Source organism: Diabrotica undecimpunctata, chromosome 9, assembly GCF_040954645.1.
Source record: "Diabrotica undecimpunctata isolate CICGRU chromosome 9, icDiaUnde3, whole genome shotgun sequence".
Lineage (NCBI taxonomy): Eukaryota > Metazoa > Arthropoda > Insecta > Coleoptera > Chrysomelidae > Diabrotica > Diabrotica undecimpunctata.
The window spans coordinates 133,405,707-133,424,424 of record NC_092811.1 but is presented as its reverse complement, the minus strand read 5'-3'; the positions used below and the strand labels follow the sequence as shown (position 1 = coordinate 133,424,424).

The window sequence follows — 18,718 nt, the reverse complement described above, 5'->3', positions numbered from 1 at the left end:
AAGGTTAAGGTATTAATAAATTAATAGAGATGTGACGTTTATAACGATACACACTCCTACCACCTATCAGAAAAATTTTGAACACAACTGAAACATTTTTTTGAAAAAAAAACAAGAACACAATGTTCTACCTAGGAATAAGTATATGCAGTAGTAATCTGTAGGAACAAATCAAAAATAAATATTGCAGTACTAAACTATCGCAAAGGCCGTTGCGTTTGTTTATCATAACAATTCGGCCGAGAATATGAAACTGTTTGCATGTTCAACTAACGTTATAGCACTTACGATAGTTTACCATTATTCAACTGTTCGTTATAGCTGCGTTTTTGTCTAAAAAGGATTTGTAAGTTCGGAAATATGAGTGGCAAAAAAGTCGAAGAATATTGAAATTAGCCTTAGATAAAAGATAATAGTTTTGTAATAAATTGCAGCATTCAGGATATTTTGAATTCTTAGAAACCTAACCTCAAAAATAGATTTTAATTTAGAAGTCCATGTTTACATAGCAGAAGCCAACACTATTAATATAAACATCATCCAAGTCTATGCTAACACAGCAGACAAAGAGGAGGAAGAAGCAATTGAGTTCTATCTGAACATCGACAATATCATACAGAAAATTCATAGACAGGAAGTTCTCATCATTATGGGCGATTTTAATGCCAAGATTGAAGCTGAAGATAAGAGACAGTACATTGGAGCACATGGACTTGGAGTCAGAAACGAGAGAGGAGACCTCCTAGAAAAATTCGCAGAAGACTCCGAACTAGTTGTCACCAACACATTCTTCCAATTACCATCTCGCAAGCTGTATACGTAGAAATCCCGTCAAGACAGACCTGGGAGAATGATTAGGAATCAAATATACTACATTTTAGTAAATAAAAGATTCCGAAACAGCGTTAGATCTGTCAAGACTTATCCTGGAGCAGACTTAAAGACAGACCACGTTCCAATGGTGGGAGTATTTCGAGTCAAACTCAAAACAGTGCAGAAAAGGAAAGCACAATCATACGACCTACGTATGCTGAAAGACCTTGATACAAGGATGAGAGTCCAAACCACGTTAAACGAGCAAGTGACTGCAATAAGAGACGAATCGAACGAAGAACAAACGATCAAACATATTACAGCAATAGTGCAAAATGTAAAGGATAAACACTTAAAGACAGATAGATTAATGAAGAAAAAATCATGAATAACAGTTGAGATCCTGAAACTAATGGACGAGAGAAGAGAAGCCAAAAATGACCCAGACAATAAGAATAAAAATTAGAGAAGCGAAAGAAAAAGAATCAAGGGAAAGATGCGAAGAAATTGAAACACTGCAGTCAAAGTACGATAGTCACAATGTACATAGGAAAGTTAAATAACTCATAGGGGGACTAAGACGAAGGCAGAAAGGAAATATAACTGATTCTGACGGAAACATTATCTTGGACAAACAGAGTAAAATAAGAACGTGGAAAGAATATCTAGAAAAATTATTTGAAGACCAAAGACCTTTGAGCTAGAAGAAGAGGTAAATGATGGACCAAGAATATTACAGCAGGAAGTTTATTCCGCAATAACACAGATAAAGGATGGCAAAGCGGCAGGCCCTGATAATATATAAGCAGAACTACTCAAACTAATGGACAACGAATCAATAGCAACAATCGCGCAAAGATATTTAACTACATATACAACTCTGAAGAAATGCCAACAGAATGACTGAAATCTGAGTTTATTGCACTTCCAAAAAAACCAGGAGCCAAAAAATGCGAAGATTACCGTACTATAAGCCTCATGAGTCATCTCCTAAAATTGTTCCTGAAGATAATTCATAAGAGAATCTACAAACTGTGTGAAAGTCAAATTTCCCCCAAACAGTTCGAATTCACAAACCGTACCAGTGCTATCGGTACTAGAGAGGCTTTGTTCTCAGTGCAAGTCTTATTCCAGAGATCAGAGACGTCAACTGCGACGTATACGCATGTCTGGTTGATTACAAGAAAGCGTTTAATCAAGTACATCACGCCAAGATGATGCAAATACTAAAAAAAGCAGGAATTAACAACCAAGTTCTGAAAATAATTAAAAATCTTTACTGGAATCAGACAGCAAATTTCAGAGTTAAAAGTGAACACACTGATTATGCAAAAATCATGCGTGGAGTGAGGCAAGGCTGTAGTTTGTCCCCTCTAATCTTTAATCTGTACTCTGAAAGAATATTTATCGAAGCTTTGCACGAAATTGAAAAAGGTATTCTACTAAATGGTTACCGGCTAAACAACATCAGATATGCAGATGACACCATAGTATTTGCGGACAACTTAGAAGACCTACAAGTTCGTATGAACAAAATCACGTATTACAGTCAACAATATGGACTCAATATAAACGTTAAGAAGACAAAACTTATGATAATTAGCAAGAAAAGGATAACAGAAGGTCAAATCTAAGTCAACCAATCCCCTGTAGAAATTCTTGCTGAGTTCTATCAACAATTTATTGGGTATTGAATTACAACATACATAATAATGTTTTTAGGCGGTGATGGAAAAATAAAAGTTTATTTTATTTATAAGAAAATTCATAAATATGTTTTATTATAGATTTTTAGAGAAGAAACACCATCTAATTGAAATAAGGAGAATGTAATGAATGTATTCCCTAAATTGAACAACTCCATGACTGAAGCGAACAACTCCATCGACTGATATTAAGAGCAATGATTTCATAAATTTGGATGTTGACGATTCAGACCAAGATCCGGATTATGAGATGGATGAAGAATCTGGAGACTCATCTGGTGAAGATACCGTGCCTTAGAAGAGAATAATCTGACAAATAATATATCTACCGCATCAACTGTATCAATAAAAAAGGGAAAGGAAACGATTGCGTGATCATGGTAGCTGGAAGTGCAACATCAGAAAAAGAAATAAGCCAGCAGGAAAACAATACATTTCTAAAAAAGGAAAATTAGTAGAAAATTATTATCCTCCCTAAATTTAAATTACGGTTCTGTCGTAGATTGTTATAAATTTCTCAATCCAAATCTGTGTTATCCGTTTTAAATAGGGCGATCGCGTCCTGACACACTTCAAAGGCGGCATCTGCGAGTGGGCATTCTAATTGTTATTTATTCTGAGCTAACAGTGCCACTTGATGTTGATGTGGCATTTGTTGGTTCGCAGGGATTTTGCTTGATGACTACTTGTGGGGCTCTGTGGTCTGTTTGAGATAGGCCTCCAGCCGGATCTTGTTTTCCAAAATCCATGATCAGTAAAATCTAGGAAACTAGGTAACAATAGTGGGATGGTTTTTCGTTGCCTTCCCCATTGCAGTACCACAACTATGTATACTGTTACTTCGCCGGGTAGATAGAAAATGGATAACTAGACTTTAGAAGGATGAAGGGATGGGACATAGTTTCTCTCAGTAAGAAATTGTAGACTTCGGAATCGTAGATATGTGCCTAGTGTTCATTATGTACGATTTTTCCCAAATTTTCTGTAAAACCGACAAACTTAGTCTTTAAAATTTTAGAATAAACGTCTAAAGTATTGGTGTAATTTTTGTCATGTGTATACCAGTTTTGAATAACTTGGAAAGAATTTTCTTATCGACATTATCTAAATATTTTGTATGTTTTTCATTTACTATATATTCCTTAATACTCTAAGAAACATTAAAAATTGTTTGTATTCATTGGGTGCCTTAAATACATTAAATATTATAGGATATTATAAGGATACAATGCCAACGCTTTTATTACGCCACGAAATGATCAGTTCATTAGCGCCAAAGATCGTTGTCGGTCCATCTAGATAACCGTTTATTGTTCCGGGCACGTTCAAACGACATATTTATTTTAATTTACCGGAAAATTGTTATATGTATGTGAAAGGTAGGCGCTCTTCCTTTGAAAAAGTAGCAAATATATTATGGCACACTTTGTTATACCAGAGTTTTGAACAAACTTTTAAACCAATAGTAAGGTTTATTAATTTGTTTTAATCCACTTCTGCAATAATTATGTGATGTAATTGATTTAAAATGAATTCAGAAATTTTTTTTTATTTAGATCTTTTAGATTTTGTCAACTTAGTTCTCTGACATAGATAATAACGTGCGGAATTTATACTGTATTAACTGTATACATATTTCGACCACTATATAATAGCTGGATCAATTCGAACATTTAGTGGTTGGAAGAAAACAAAAATTCACAGACACCAATACTCAACACTCTGCTATTTCCAATGTATACCTTATATTTCTATGGGTAACTCTTCTATTTTTTACAGACAAATTCGTTAAAATTCGTTGCTCTCTAGGGGTAACTAACAGTTTTCTGCCACAGCAACTCTTTCGAACCTACCTAACAAAACATTTCTCTTTAAGTTTTTGTCTCAACTTTTGAACTGATTATTGAGCTACATTACTATTTCTTGTTGAATGTAGATGGTTTTTTCTAATAAAGCAGCAACACAAGAGATTTACTCAACAGAAAGGTCTTTACATTTATTCTTCTACAAAAATTTCAATCAAATATGAATTGTCTGGTTTTATGTTTACATATTCAGATACTCTAATATATACATATATGTTAAAATCAGGAGAAATCTCCCATTTACTAAAAAAGGCCTCCATTATTATAGCTGCTATACTAAAACTATAGCTTTACTAAACTAGCTTTACACTGCTGAGCTGCATCTATAAACTGTTGGAACGCTTAATCTACAACAGAATTAGTAGAAATATATTTGAATTGATACCTATTGAGCAAGCAGGGTTCAGACTTTACCGTAGCTGCACAGATCAGATCCTATCCCTAACAACACATATTAAAGCAGATTTTCAAAGAAAGCAAAAAACATCCGTTGCTTTCATTGATCTATTAGTTGTATACAATATTGTCTGGAGACAAGGACTAATCTGCAAACTAATCTGTGCCATCCCGTGTAAAAACAAGTTAAGTCACAATGGAACACTTTAAAAGTGTCCAAATAAAGCTCAGCAAAGTCAAAACAGGGATCTGTTTTGACACCCTGACTGTTTAATTTATACAACGCGGACCTACCTGGGACAACTTCGCAAAAATTTGGCTACGCTGACGACTGGGCCATTGCAGCAAGACATAATAACATGGATATTACAGAAACAATACTAACGGATGACCTTGCCGTTATGGGAGAATACTTTCGCAATACGGTGGTGTTTCCATCTGAATAATACCCAAGCCAACAAAAAACTCTCCGTTATCTTTAAAAACAGACTGCTTACTCATAACTCAACACCAAAATATCTTGGAGTCACATTGGAGAGAATATTAAGTTTTAAAGCATATCTATGTTGCCAAAAGGGGGCATTTGGGCCTGTAGGACCCATCGCCGGCTCTGCGGACTTCTTCCTGTCCTCGGAATTAGACCGGGTGTTGACCATCTTTGCTTGTCACTGATAAAATGGTTTAATACTGCTACTGGTATAAAATAACGGTTACCGTGACAAGTATCTGTTATAGGTAACAGTTCCAAGGAGCAGTTACAAAATAAGAGATCAAAAATAGAAAACAGAGCAGGTAAAATAGTCTAAGTATTCCTTGACTTATGGAAGGAATAACTTAGTAAACAAGAACAATAAAATGGTATAAAAGTACAATGCAAAGAAAATGTTTCTAAGTGTTTGTTGACTTACGGAAGAAACAACTTAGAATGTAAAGTAAAATACACAAGATAAAAGAATAGAAAAGTGCAGAAATATTCCTAAGTGTTTCTTGTCTTACGGAAGAAACAACTTAGGACAGAAATACAGATAAATGAAATATGTAAATATAAAACAAGGTATGGAAATATTTCTAAGTGTTTCTTGATTTACAGAAGAAACAACTTAGAGTGAAAACAAACAAGAGAATCAAATATGGAAAAATAAGAATACAAATACTTATAAGTGTTTCTTGACTTACAGAAGAAACGACTTACAAATACGAAAAATCAAATACAGAAAAGATGTGGAAATATTGCTAAGTGTTTCTTGACTTACGGAAGAAACAACTTAGCATAAAATAGAAAATGAAAAAAACAAATGTATTAAGTATTTTCTTAACTTAAGGAAGAAAATATCTTAGATAAAATATCGGAAATAATAATGCAACAATGATTATGAAAATATTTCTAAGTGTTCTTTTGACTTACCGGAAAAGAACGGCTTAGACGCACAATTAAAATAACAAGTCAAATATTCAGAGAAATATTTCTAAGAGTTCTTTGACTTACCGGAAAGAACTACTTAGACAAAGTACAAATCAAAATATAAAATAGAAAAAGCAAGATAAATATTTCTAAGTGTTCTTAACTTACGGAAGAACAACTTAGACACAAAATACAAGAAAAATAAACAATTAAAATAATCAAATAAAATATCAAACAATCAGTACATGAACAAATATATATCAATGTAATATTCTAACCTGAAAAGGTCTAAATATACAATAATGCTAAAATAAAATGGTATATAGGAAATCAGAAATAAAACAATAACTTAGTAGGAACAATAATAGCACCCACTAGGTCTACAGTAGAAGAGGCAAGCTCAACTGATCGATGAGAGAAAATCTACCTGCTTTTATCTAAAACAAATCCTTTGTTTTACGTAGCAAAAGTGGAATTTCCCTGCATCGAATCAATTAGAAATTTGGATTTGGCCAAACTTGGAATTCCCAAGTATTTTGACCGATATCCAAATTCCTTGATGCGTCCGGCACGGCCGTCAGCTCCCGGCTGACACTCCTTCGGAGGACATCTACAAAGAACGGCAGCAAAACTGGAAACGCAAAATAATATAGTACAAAAGCTAGGTGGCACCACATGGAGGTCCTCAGCCTCCGTACTTAGATCATCCGCCCTCGGACTTGTATACTCGACGGCTGAATATGCTTCCCCGGTATGGCTCAACAGCAAACAGACGAAGATTATTGACATCCAATTAAACCATACAATGCAAATGATCTCAGGTACAATTAGACCTACACCAAACTATTGGCTTCCCATTCTGAGTCACATTCCAGCGCCAAAACTGCAAAGAAGTCATTCCTTCTTTTCAGATAATATCGAAAAATCGAGGTTAACCATCAACTACTCATCTTCTATGATAAGCTTGATATCAAAATAAATACACTGCGCTCCAGATATCCTCCATTGTTAAGAGCCAACTGCTTACATCAGGAACATTTCAACCTCACCAACGCTTGGAGAAGACAATGGAAGAGCGACTCACCACAGGAAGCACACTTACCCGCAATACATGGACAACGCTAAACAGAACAAAAACAAGCAGCGGTAGATGTGCTGACAGCTTATATAGATGGGGAAAAGCCTTTACTCCTGAGTGTGACTGTAGTGCGCAACGACAGACCGTCCGTCACATTTTTGAAGAATGCTACCAAAGTTTTCGATGAGTTTCTGAATGCGACCGAAAATTTTTTACATTATATTAATAATGCATTAGATGTTTGTTTGTAATACTCCATGTAATGTTTTATATTGATTTTTAATTATGTGTTCTTATTGTGTCTTCTTCTTGTAGTTCCTTCTCCTGTCGGAGGTTGGCTATCATCACAGCTATCCGTACCTTATTGACGGCTGCTCTAAAAAGATCTACTGAGCTGCAACTATACCACTCTCTTAGGTTTCTCAGCCAGGAAATTCTTTGTCTTCCTATGGATCTTTTACCCTTAATTTTACCTTGCATTATTAGCCTTAATATCTCATATTTCGCACCTCTGGTTATGTGGCCTAAATATTCCAGCTTTCTTGTTTTGATGTGCTTTATGACCTCGCAATCCTTTTGTAGCCTTGTTAACACTTCTGCGTTTGTAACTCGTTGGGTCCATGGTATTTTCAAAATCCTTCTATAGCACCACGTCTCAAATGATTTCAACTTCTTCAAAGCCTTAAGATGCTACGTGTTTAAAGTCGAGAACACGTAGCATCTTAAGGTTCTTATCCTCAGATCCAGAGGTAGGTATCGATTGACAAACATTGTTTTCATTTTTATAAATGCTTGTCTTGCAATTTCAATGCGTATCCTTATTTCTCTACCTTGGTCATTGTTTTCTTATTGTGTGCCATACGATAAATAAATAAAATAAACTCATTTTTTCTGCACTTTTTGCTAAAGATATTTTTGGACTTTTTATTGTGTTCGGTTTATTTTGTGGTTATACCTCTTATTCATTAGTTTCGTGATTTAATGTTTAATGCAATGTATTTTTATGGATATTTGTTATTGGAGCATTCTGTCTTACTTCATTCTCTTCAATACGTTTTCATTTTTTGACCTTAAGATTATTTCTTCCTTTCATTCATATTTCTGTTTATTCTGTCTTTCATCTATATAATTTCCCTTATAAACTAAAATTAGAACTGATTTACTAAAACTGATATTCACGCATAAATTCTTTACGCCTACGATGACGTCTTCCCACCTTCGTTAACAACCGAATTCGTTAAATAAATCGGCGAAAGGAAATAATACGATAACGCATATAGAGCATTAGTTCACCATTCTGCTAAATCCAGGACTAATTTCGACCCCGCTTTCATTACATCCTCTCGCCGTTAATAAACCTAATAAGTTTAGTCATTAGCTTTTCCCTTAATAACTGTATTGACTTAGTTGGGGATTAGACAGGCTTCGGGGATAACAATTTCGACTCTTCAACGGGTATTTCTTTTGAACTATTCGGATGGATTAATCACTTTTGTGAGGCGTATATTATGTTGTTTTCCTTATTTTAATGATCGTTAGTTATAAATAAGAAGCTTTACAAAACAGAGAAAACTAAACAATGTATTAATGAAGAATATCGTGAAATATTTATAAAAAACTATTACACCAGTATGATAATACCGTACATGGAATGCTTGTCAATATACTTAAAAAGTGATAGCAAGCTATAAATATTTCATATGTGCAGATCAGCTACATTTATGCAAAAAGGCAAAATTTCCCGTTTGTAATTCGATTATTTTCAAATTTATGTATGTCCAACGTCCAACGTGCTTGTTTCCTGTAGTGTTCTTTAATTTTCGTTGAATGCGCCAGGATTTATTCTCGAATTTTTCAGAAAAACTCTAATTTTTCGTTTTTTTTTCAAGAAAAAAGTTGCAATGTGTAATCCGTTTATTTTTAAATCTGCAGTGAGAGGATACAAATATTAATAATAAAAACTCAAAATGTGAACCAATACATTCATTTATGGAACAACGTTGTAAACGCCAAATCACATTTATAATTGATTATTTTGAAAACAAATATATTAATTAGCGTAATAGGATAGACTATAGGTCGCATAACATTAATATTAACAAAAATAACCTTAGGTTATACAAAACAAGTATTTATGAACATACAGGGTGAGTCATGAGGAACTTTACATACTTCTACCATATGTAGAGTCCCTCAGGGAGCATATCATGTGGCCATTAAAAAATGTCAACTCCTCTTCTTTATTAATTAACAGGGTGATTTGTGTAATTGACCATTTATTTCATTTTACTGTAGTGTTTATACGACTCATTTGATTTTTTTAATTTTTGCATGATACAGTACACTACTATCAAGCATTCGACTGGTATTAGCTAAATTAAAAAATTCCAGGACTGGCTTTGGAAAAATTAATTTAGGGATTCGTATTAAATATTACACCCTATATATATTTTTTTTAAAATGCAATAAGTGATTTTCAAACTACATAAATAGCCAATGAAAACGACATATGCGGCAATGTTGTCGCACTTTTATTAAATTTTTAGTGAACGATCAAATCTTACCAAAAATAGAACAACCATAATGAAGTATCAAATTATAAGGTAATTAATTTAAACAAATGTTATAAATTTCAAACATTTTAATTGAAATGATAAACTGAGTCACTGCACAACAAAAAACAGTAACTACTAACAATAACGAAGAACAACTTAAAAAAAAACTAAAAATATGTACATAGTTATGATAAAACCATAAATTAGAACTGGAAAAGATACAATAATGGTAACAAAATAAAAATAATTCAAAATAGATTTTCGAAATTGAACCCTGCAGCCTGTACACATTTTTGTTGCCGAATTGTTAATTGACGTATTGAATTACGGATACTCTGGGGATCGTTTCTAATAGTATTACAACAATGTATAATTCTATCAATTAATTGTTGTCGGTTATTAATATTCACTGCGTAAACTAGTTGCTTCAATCGTCCCCAAATATGGTAATCAACGGGATTGAAATCAGGGGATCTTGAAGGCCACGAAATAGGACCTGCACGTCCTATCCACCTGTTGCCATAAACATTATTGAGATGTTGTCTCACTGCCAGTAAAAAGTGTGGGGGTGCCTCATCATGCTGAAAATACATCCCTCGGATAGCAACGTTCGCGTTGGCAAGCAAATTCGGCAAAATATTTTGTAGAAAGTTCAAATAGACCTGCCCTGTTAAAGGACCATCAAAAAAGTGAGGACCTACTAATTGGTTATTTATGACACCAATCCACCCGTTAACCGAAAACCTTAACTGAGAACGACGTTCTCGAATAGCATGGGGATTTTCTTCTGCCCACACATGTGAATTTCGTGAATTATTTTTCCCGTCTCTGGTAAATTGGGCTTCATCTGTAAATAGTGTCCTGTATAGCGTTGGTCGATTATTGTTAATCCATCTACAAAATTCCAACCTATCGATCTCATCTCCAGCATGTAGTCGCTGAACCATTTGAATGTGATATGGGTACAGATTATTTTTTTGTAAGACTCTACTTACTTTTGATTGAGTAACATTGAGTTCTCGACTTACTTGTCTAGTGCTTATTGTAGGGTTCATAGTAACGGCGTCCATAATGTTATCTTCCTGCGCTTCATCTACATGTCGCTTTGTTGTTCCACTAGGAAAAGTGCCATTTTCTCGCAAATAATTAAAAACTGACCCAAATGTTGGATGACTGGGAGTTCGACGATTAAGAAATCTCCTGCGATATCCTCTACTAGCAGCCCTACCATTCCCATTACAGAATCCATAAACAAATATTATGTCTGCATATTCTGTGGTCGAAAACTGATGTGGCATTTTGAACGAAAGTAACAAAAGCTCTACCAAAACTAACACAATGTACTTAACGTAGATATGACAGAAGAAATATGTATTCTTGTACACATAAATAACAATTGATAATGACAATAATGACAATGGGTATAAAATATCAAGAAACGTCAAACGGTCAACGCCAACCTTCATTTTAAACTTTTTTAGATTTATTTTTATTTAGTACAGTTGATGCAATGTATTATTATTTGACATAAAATTTTAATCATTTACAATCAACAAAAACTAACACATACAAGAGGTTTGACTTTTTAATCAATTTAATTTATTATTTATCGAAAATAATGCCCCAATACGATCTATGAGTAAAAATTTAAAATTGAAAAACAATTGATTCTATCGTAGAGATAATACAAAGTGACAGTAAAGATGTTAATTTTCTACGTATTAGATTATGTTGTAGGAACTCATTTTAATTAAAATGTTTGAAATTTATAACATTTGTTTAAATTAATACCTTATAATTTGATACTTCATTATGGTTGTTCTATTTTTGGTAAGATTTGATCGTTCACTAAAAATTTAGTGCGACAACATTGTCGCATATGTCGTTTTCATTGGCTATTTATGTAATTTGAAAATCACTTATTGCATTTTAAAAAAAAATTATACAGGGTGTAATATTTAATAGGAATCCCTAAATTAATTTTTCCAAAGCCAGTCCTGGAATTTTTTAGTTTAGCTAATACCAGTCGAATGCTTGATAGTAGTGTACTGTATCATGCAAAAATTAAAAAAATCAAATGAGCCGTATAAACACTACAGTAAAATGAAATAAATGGTCAATTACACAAATCACCCTGTTAATTAATAAAGAAGAGGAGTTGACATTTTTTAGTGGCCACATGATATGCTCCCTGAGGGACTCTACATATGGTAGAAGTATGTAAAGTTCCTCATGACTCACCCTGTATATGCTATATTTTAATAAAACAACGTGTTAAATCCCCGTCGGTTAAAACATTGTATGTAAGTAAGGCGGTTAAAACGTTGTTTTAAAAATAAAAAATGAAGTACACGTGAAATTAAGAAACATACATATTATTAACAAGTTATTTATGAACATGTTTTATATGACGTACATATCAAAATAATATTATTCACTGTTAAGATTTTGATAGTAGCTTAAATACTGTAGTGGAATATATTCGGCAATATTCAATAAATTGGCATGTTTTCCTTTTTTAATTGGTAGTGGCACTTCATAGGCTTCTGTAAGTTTAGCAAGAGTGACTTCAGTTATAGACGTTTTAATTGACTTTAAAGAACAAGGTGACCATGGTTGAATAGTGTTGTGGGATTTTCTTACCGTGTAGTATTTGAATCATCTGAGGTATTTTGTATCCACACTGACTGAATTATTTTGCACTTTGGATATTTCCATACTACATTTTCTGCGTTGATAAAATTTTTAAAAAACGTTTGATGCATGCAGATAACTTTAAATGGGTTTTTAACTCTAGCTTTTTCAATTACATCTATCCACTGAAACTATCATGAAAGTTTCTTGTTGCGTTCTATGAGAGCAGAGTCTCTATCACAGGGCAGAATTTTACTTTTAATTTCTATTTTCTTTCGTTCACATTCATCGCTAGCAGCAGAAAGTTTGATAAAGAGCTTGTCACAATATAAACAAGTATCTGATCTGGGAAGTCCAAAACGCAAGTTGAATTTACTTTAAAAAATGTCGTGGTAGGTACGTAAAGAGATTTTTGTATCAGGGTATATTTTTAAAAATAATCTGTTCATTTTTGAGATACTTGATGAGGGGACTAAAATATGAAATTTTGAAACTCATAATACAGGGAAAGATTCAAGGAAGAAGATCTGTTGGCCGAAGGCAGATCTCATGGTTTAAGAATCTACGTGATTGGTATCAATGCAGATCGATTGATTTGTTTAGGGCAGCAAGTTTAGAAATAAAAATAGCCATTATGATTGCCAACGTTCGTAGGAAGACGGCACTCTAAGAAGAAGAAGAAAGAAGTGTAGCTGATTGCGATGTCAGTCAAAAAACACTTTTGAAAATACCTGAAAAAAATGGCATCTATAAAACTGCAAATTGTTCACAAGGAAACGAAAGATGATGCAGATAGACCAACGGAATGTTGTGAAATAGGGCCACCACTTTTAAACAACATCCCGATTATTTGAAGAATGTTTGCTTTAGTGAGAAATATACATTTTATTTGAATGAACACGTTCATCGTCAAAATGTTAGGTACTCTTCTGATACAAATCCTTAGTTAATTTGTAATGGCCATACACCAGTTCCGGAGAGAAGTTATATGTATGGGCAGATATATTTGGTAATTATCTTGTAGGCTCAATATTCATTGACAAAAATTTGTTTGAAAAACCTCAATATGTTGTAAAACGAAATATTATCTAGAATAAAAGGCATAATTACAAATAAGTCATAAATTTTTGACGAAAACATAATTTTCCAGCAAGACATAGCTTCTTATCATGGAAGCAGAGTATGAAATTTTTTAAACACAGTTTTTTCCTGACGGTGGATTGGACTACGTGAATCCATAGAATAGCCACCAAGATTAACGGATCTGTTTTATATCGTGTGTAGGGTTTTTAAAATATTAAGTAGTTTTTAAACGTTTATTTATTTTTACAAGTGTATTGATAGGATGAAGTGTGTCTGATGACATTCTGATAATTATGGAGAGTGACATAATGTTGTCAAATATCAAAATAAGTTACTAGTTCACAACGGGATTTTATTTCATTAGATATTTGCTTGTGGGGTTACCTAAAGTTCAAGGTATACCAGACAAATCCATAAAACATTGCTGATCCACGTTAGAAAGTTATACAAGATACTAACAAAATACTACTATAGTCTAGGGACCAGATAAGGGTTACCGTCGTAGATTTTTTCATTCTGATGAGTCCACCCAAGTTTTTTTTATATATTTTTGGCTGCTAATTACGAATTTTTAGAGTGGATTTTGATACCTATGGTCAAAAAGTCTTATAAATCATTTAATTGTTAGAAGACGACTCTATCTCGTCAACTAAAAGAGCTAAATTTTTTTTTTCAAATAACATTTATTTCTTGAAATAAAAAACAAAGAAAATATTGTTTATGAAACCTTATTCCAATAATTTAAACTCGAGATATTGTAAAATTAGTGCAAAATGGTTGCAAAATAAGGATTTTTCCAAGCTTTTCCCGTGGAGGTTTTGGTGGTGGTAGCCTTGGAAGCAGTAGGAGTGGACCCAGAGGGCGAGATAGAGGTCGTGGCAGAGGACGTGGTCATGGAAAGGAAGATCAAAAGGAATGGGTACCAGTAACCAAGCTAGGACGTTTAGTCAACAATGGAAAGATCCGTTCTCTTGAAGAAATCTATCTGTTCTCTTTGCCAATCAAATAATTCGAAATCATCGAGCACTTCATTGGATCAGACTTGAATGATGAGGTATTGAAAATCATGCCTGTTCAGAAACAAACTCGTGCTGGTCAACGTACATGTTTTAAGGCATTCGTTGCTATTGGAGACATCAAAGGACACATTGGATTGGGTGTAAAATGCAGCAAGGAAGTAGCAACTGCCGTCAGGGGTGTTATTATTTTAGCCAAACTGTCAGTTGTGCCAGTACGAAGAGGATACTGGGGTAACAAAATTGGTCAGCCTCACACTGTACCTTGTAAGGTAACTGGAAAATGTAGTTCTATTACTGTACGTTTGATCCCAGCTCCCCGTGGTACTGGAATCGTTTCTGCCCCTGTTCCTAAGAATTTTCTACAGATGGCTGGTATTAAAGATTGCTACACATCAGCTAGAGGTTCCACTGGTACTTTAGGTAACTTTGCCAAAGCTACATATGCAGCCATTTCAAAGACCTATGCCTATTTGACACCTGATTTGTGGAAGGATATGGCTTTAGCTACGACAGCATACCAAGAATTTGTTGATTCCTTGGCTAAAAATCACCGTCCGTCACTGGGCCAGCTCGTGCGTAAATTGCTTAAGTTCACTTGTTTTGTGATCTTTTGTATGTAAAATAAATAACAGCTTTAAAAACAAAAAAAAATAAACCAGAATATTGAGGTGTATAAAAAACCAACACACACCAACAGATATTTAAATTTCAAATTAAATCACAATATTAATATTAAAAAGGTTTTCATTAAATCCTTATATGATAGAGCCAAAGTTACTTGTTCCAACGAAAATTCGTTCTTGGAAGAAAAACATTTGTTAACACCTGTTTTATTAAAAAATGATTATCATTTATCGTTTATAAATAAGGAATTTTCAACAATCGACCGAATAGAACAGAACAACTTAGAACAAGATTCTACAGCATACAAAAGGAATAATACGAAGAAAAAAACAATACCATACATAAAAGGATTATCAGAATAATTTAAAAGGATATAAAATAAATTCAACATTTTAACAACATTCAAAACAACAAACACATTGAGATCTATTTTGTCTAAAACCAAACCTAACAATGAACAAGAAAGGACAAAGAATTGCATTTATAAAATATCTTGTGAATGCCATCAGTTTTATTTAGGTGAAACATCAAGGCCATTAAATATTAGAATAAGTGAACATCAATCTTATATTAAAAATAGAGAATTTGATAGATCTCAAATATGTAGACACGCATGGGATAATGAACGTAGGGTTCAATGGAATGACTTATTGTCTATAAAGGAATATAGTCCTAAAAGAAACGGAGGTTAAAACGAGAAAAATCAAAGAAACGACTTTAATTATGCTAAATGAGACCAATTGTGTCACAAATTCCTCGGCAGAATGTATTAGGATCTGGTTACCCATATTAAAAGAGAAAGTTATTAAAAGGAAAATACCAGTATTAGTAAGTCGGTAACATATAGAGGATACATTAATTATGTTTTTTAAATAACAAACATATAAAATCAGAATTTGGTGTTTATTGAAAGTAAACTAAATGCGCGACCAAATACTTACCATTTCGGGATAGTATTATGAGGTTTTTTCCTAGTTTTTCCCTCATAATTTGCTATGGAATCACTAACAGGAGATTTTTACTGTCATCATGGCATGCGTTTGTCTTTTTAAAGACGATTTACATGCTATGATTTTTTCTGATGGATATTCTCAAGTTAAAGTTGATTTCATGTAATCGAATGAACTATCTTACAAGTAAAGTCGTCCCAGGAACGCAACGCAACAATATTGGCAATATCATTTTAAAGTCGTCTACTTTAAAATGTATATTGTATGTCTGAATTTTCAATATAAATGAGTCAGAAAAAATTAACTTATTAAAAGAATTTTTCACCAAGTAAAAAAACAAAATTTGTTTAATTTACTAATGTTTTTATTTTGAGAACGATTTCTGAAGTGGAAATTGAAATGTCAATAACTTACTTTAACCTTTAATTGTGGCTTTTTCTATTTTAGATAGTAATTGCTTTTTTGATTGTAACTTGGCTTCTACGCATGTAAAATGCGAATGCAAAAAATACGAATTTTACTCCCTTCTTCAAACCAATCACGACTCAGTAATCAATTTTCAATAGTCTATTGATTTTAAATTGAACTTTCAATTCAACAGTTTCATAAAAATAATTAATAATCATTAACCATCAATTAATCCGATAAACTTAAATATGACAATTATTTTTTTATCTTCTATATTCTTCTACTATCTACTATATAATTTTAGAGCCATTTCACAACAATCTCTATCCAGAGTAGGAAGTGTTGTTTAAGTTTTGGTGAATGCGCCAGGATTTTATAGCCAAAAATTTTTCATAGAAAGTTCCCAATTTTCCGTTATGTATATAGCAAAATCTTATCTTCCGGTACACAGCTCACTTTCAACATTTACATTAAACTAGAAATTTGTGGTAACACTTAACGCAGATTATCGAAAATAAAGATTAGTTCTATATCAAGGCAAGTGCCTCTTTCGTATTCAAAACTCGACTTCAAAAGGCGAATGAACCATTAACCTTGTACGCACGCTAGAACCGAAATTATTTCACCTGATTTGCATTTGTAATATGTAAAGCAACATTTCCCTCTTCCAAATAATTAACTGCGCCTCTGCAAACCTTTCCAGAAATTAAGAAAATTTCAATCTCACAGAGGTTAATAATAATACGATTTGAATAATTAGGTCGAAAATAACAACAATTTTGGTACATTATATTTTATTTTTTGGTTATATTCTGAGAGATAAAGCACCTTTTTGAAGAATATTATAAGAAGATTATGAAACATGTTAGTGCATGTTACGAAGATGTGATGGCGTGTATTAAAGATCTGGTAATAGCTGAATATAATTGTCAGTTTTCTTAACCACTCTGGTGATTTTAAAAAGTTTTATTTAATTGGTTTAAAATGATAAGAAAAACAAATTATGTTACCAAAGGTAGATTTGTTAACGAAACTCTAACCATTTTTTTATACCTGATCAAGTTTTTTCTGAAAATATATTATTAATGGTTAGTGATGACTCCTTATATATTATTAAAAGCTGCATTTATTATTTAAATTTTTTCTTAATTTAATTCGCTGTGCTTTTATGTTCTACTATACGTTTAATAAAAGTTCTACCAGTTTGACCGATGTAAGTATAAACGATTATACAAAATGTGATTGTTGTACTATTCTATGGATGTTAATTTTTTTTTCGGTTATCAGCTGATGCTAGTTAAAAAAAATTTTAAAAAAAACGACCAAATGACAAAAAAATGACCACGAGATGAATAAGAATACAATAAAACAAGTTTACATATTTTTATTGTTACAATAAATAATCATATATATCATTCATATTTTCTATAGTAATATTATGTCTTCTATCTTTTAATATTTGATAATAGAAGAAAAAGATCTCCCAACATCACAAGACGAAAACGGGGGCATTTAAAAACTTTGCTATTAGAGACCGATCCATATTAATATTTTCATCAAAGTTGCTAATATTAATTATATTATTTATTGGACACATTAAAGTGAAGCCCTCATTTTTGTTTAAACTGGTATAAAGTTTATTTTTCGTTTTCACTTAAATTTCCCCATTCAGATTTAATATTGTCTCTAACAATAAAAAACTAAAATCTGTTATTTTCAACACTTTCACAAAATTTATTAGAAATTATTATTACTACAGCTATTTCGCCAGAGTACCTTTCTCAATTGATCTATTTTTGGTATGCGTTTACACTTTATAGTCTTTAACTAAATAAGTTGAGGTAGGGAGAATTGTTTGTCTCAAGTTGGTCATTTAGAATTATGTCTGTGTTTTTTAATTTGTTAATTTCCACAGATTCTAATAAAGTTAGCTTACGGCATTAAAAGAATAATTATGGACAATAGGCAAAAGAAAAAGCAATTACACAGCGGTGTATATAAACTTAAATGTGGCAACTGCTCAAAAACTTATATAGGTCAAACTGGTAGAACTTTTAACAAACGTATAACAGAACATAAAAGAACTGTTAATAATAGAAAAATATTTTCTATGTACGCACTACTTTCTAGACCATAATTATTCTTTTAATGACGAATTTAAAATTCTTCACATTCAAAATAAAGA

The 18,718-nt window shown here is 32.6% G+C and overlaps 1 protein-coding gene and 1 pseudogene across 9 annotated transcripts in view; both read left to right on the top strand.

Annotated features, from left to right (window-relative positions):
- Nucleotides 1-18,718, top strand: part of kek3 (leucine-rich repeat, immunoglobulin-like domain-containing kekkon 3 protein) — a 680,415-nt gene that overhangs the window by 538,439 nt on the left and 123,258 nt on the right. The window lies entirely within an intron of this gene.
- LOC140451336 (small ribosomal subunit protein uS5 pseudogene) lies at nt 3,402-15,171 on the top strand (annotated as a pseudogene).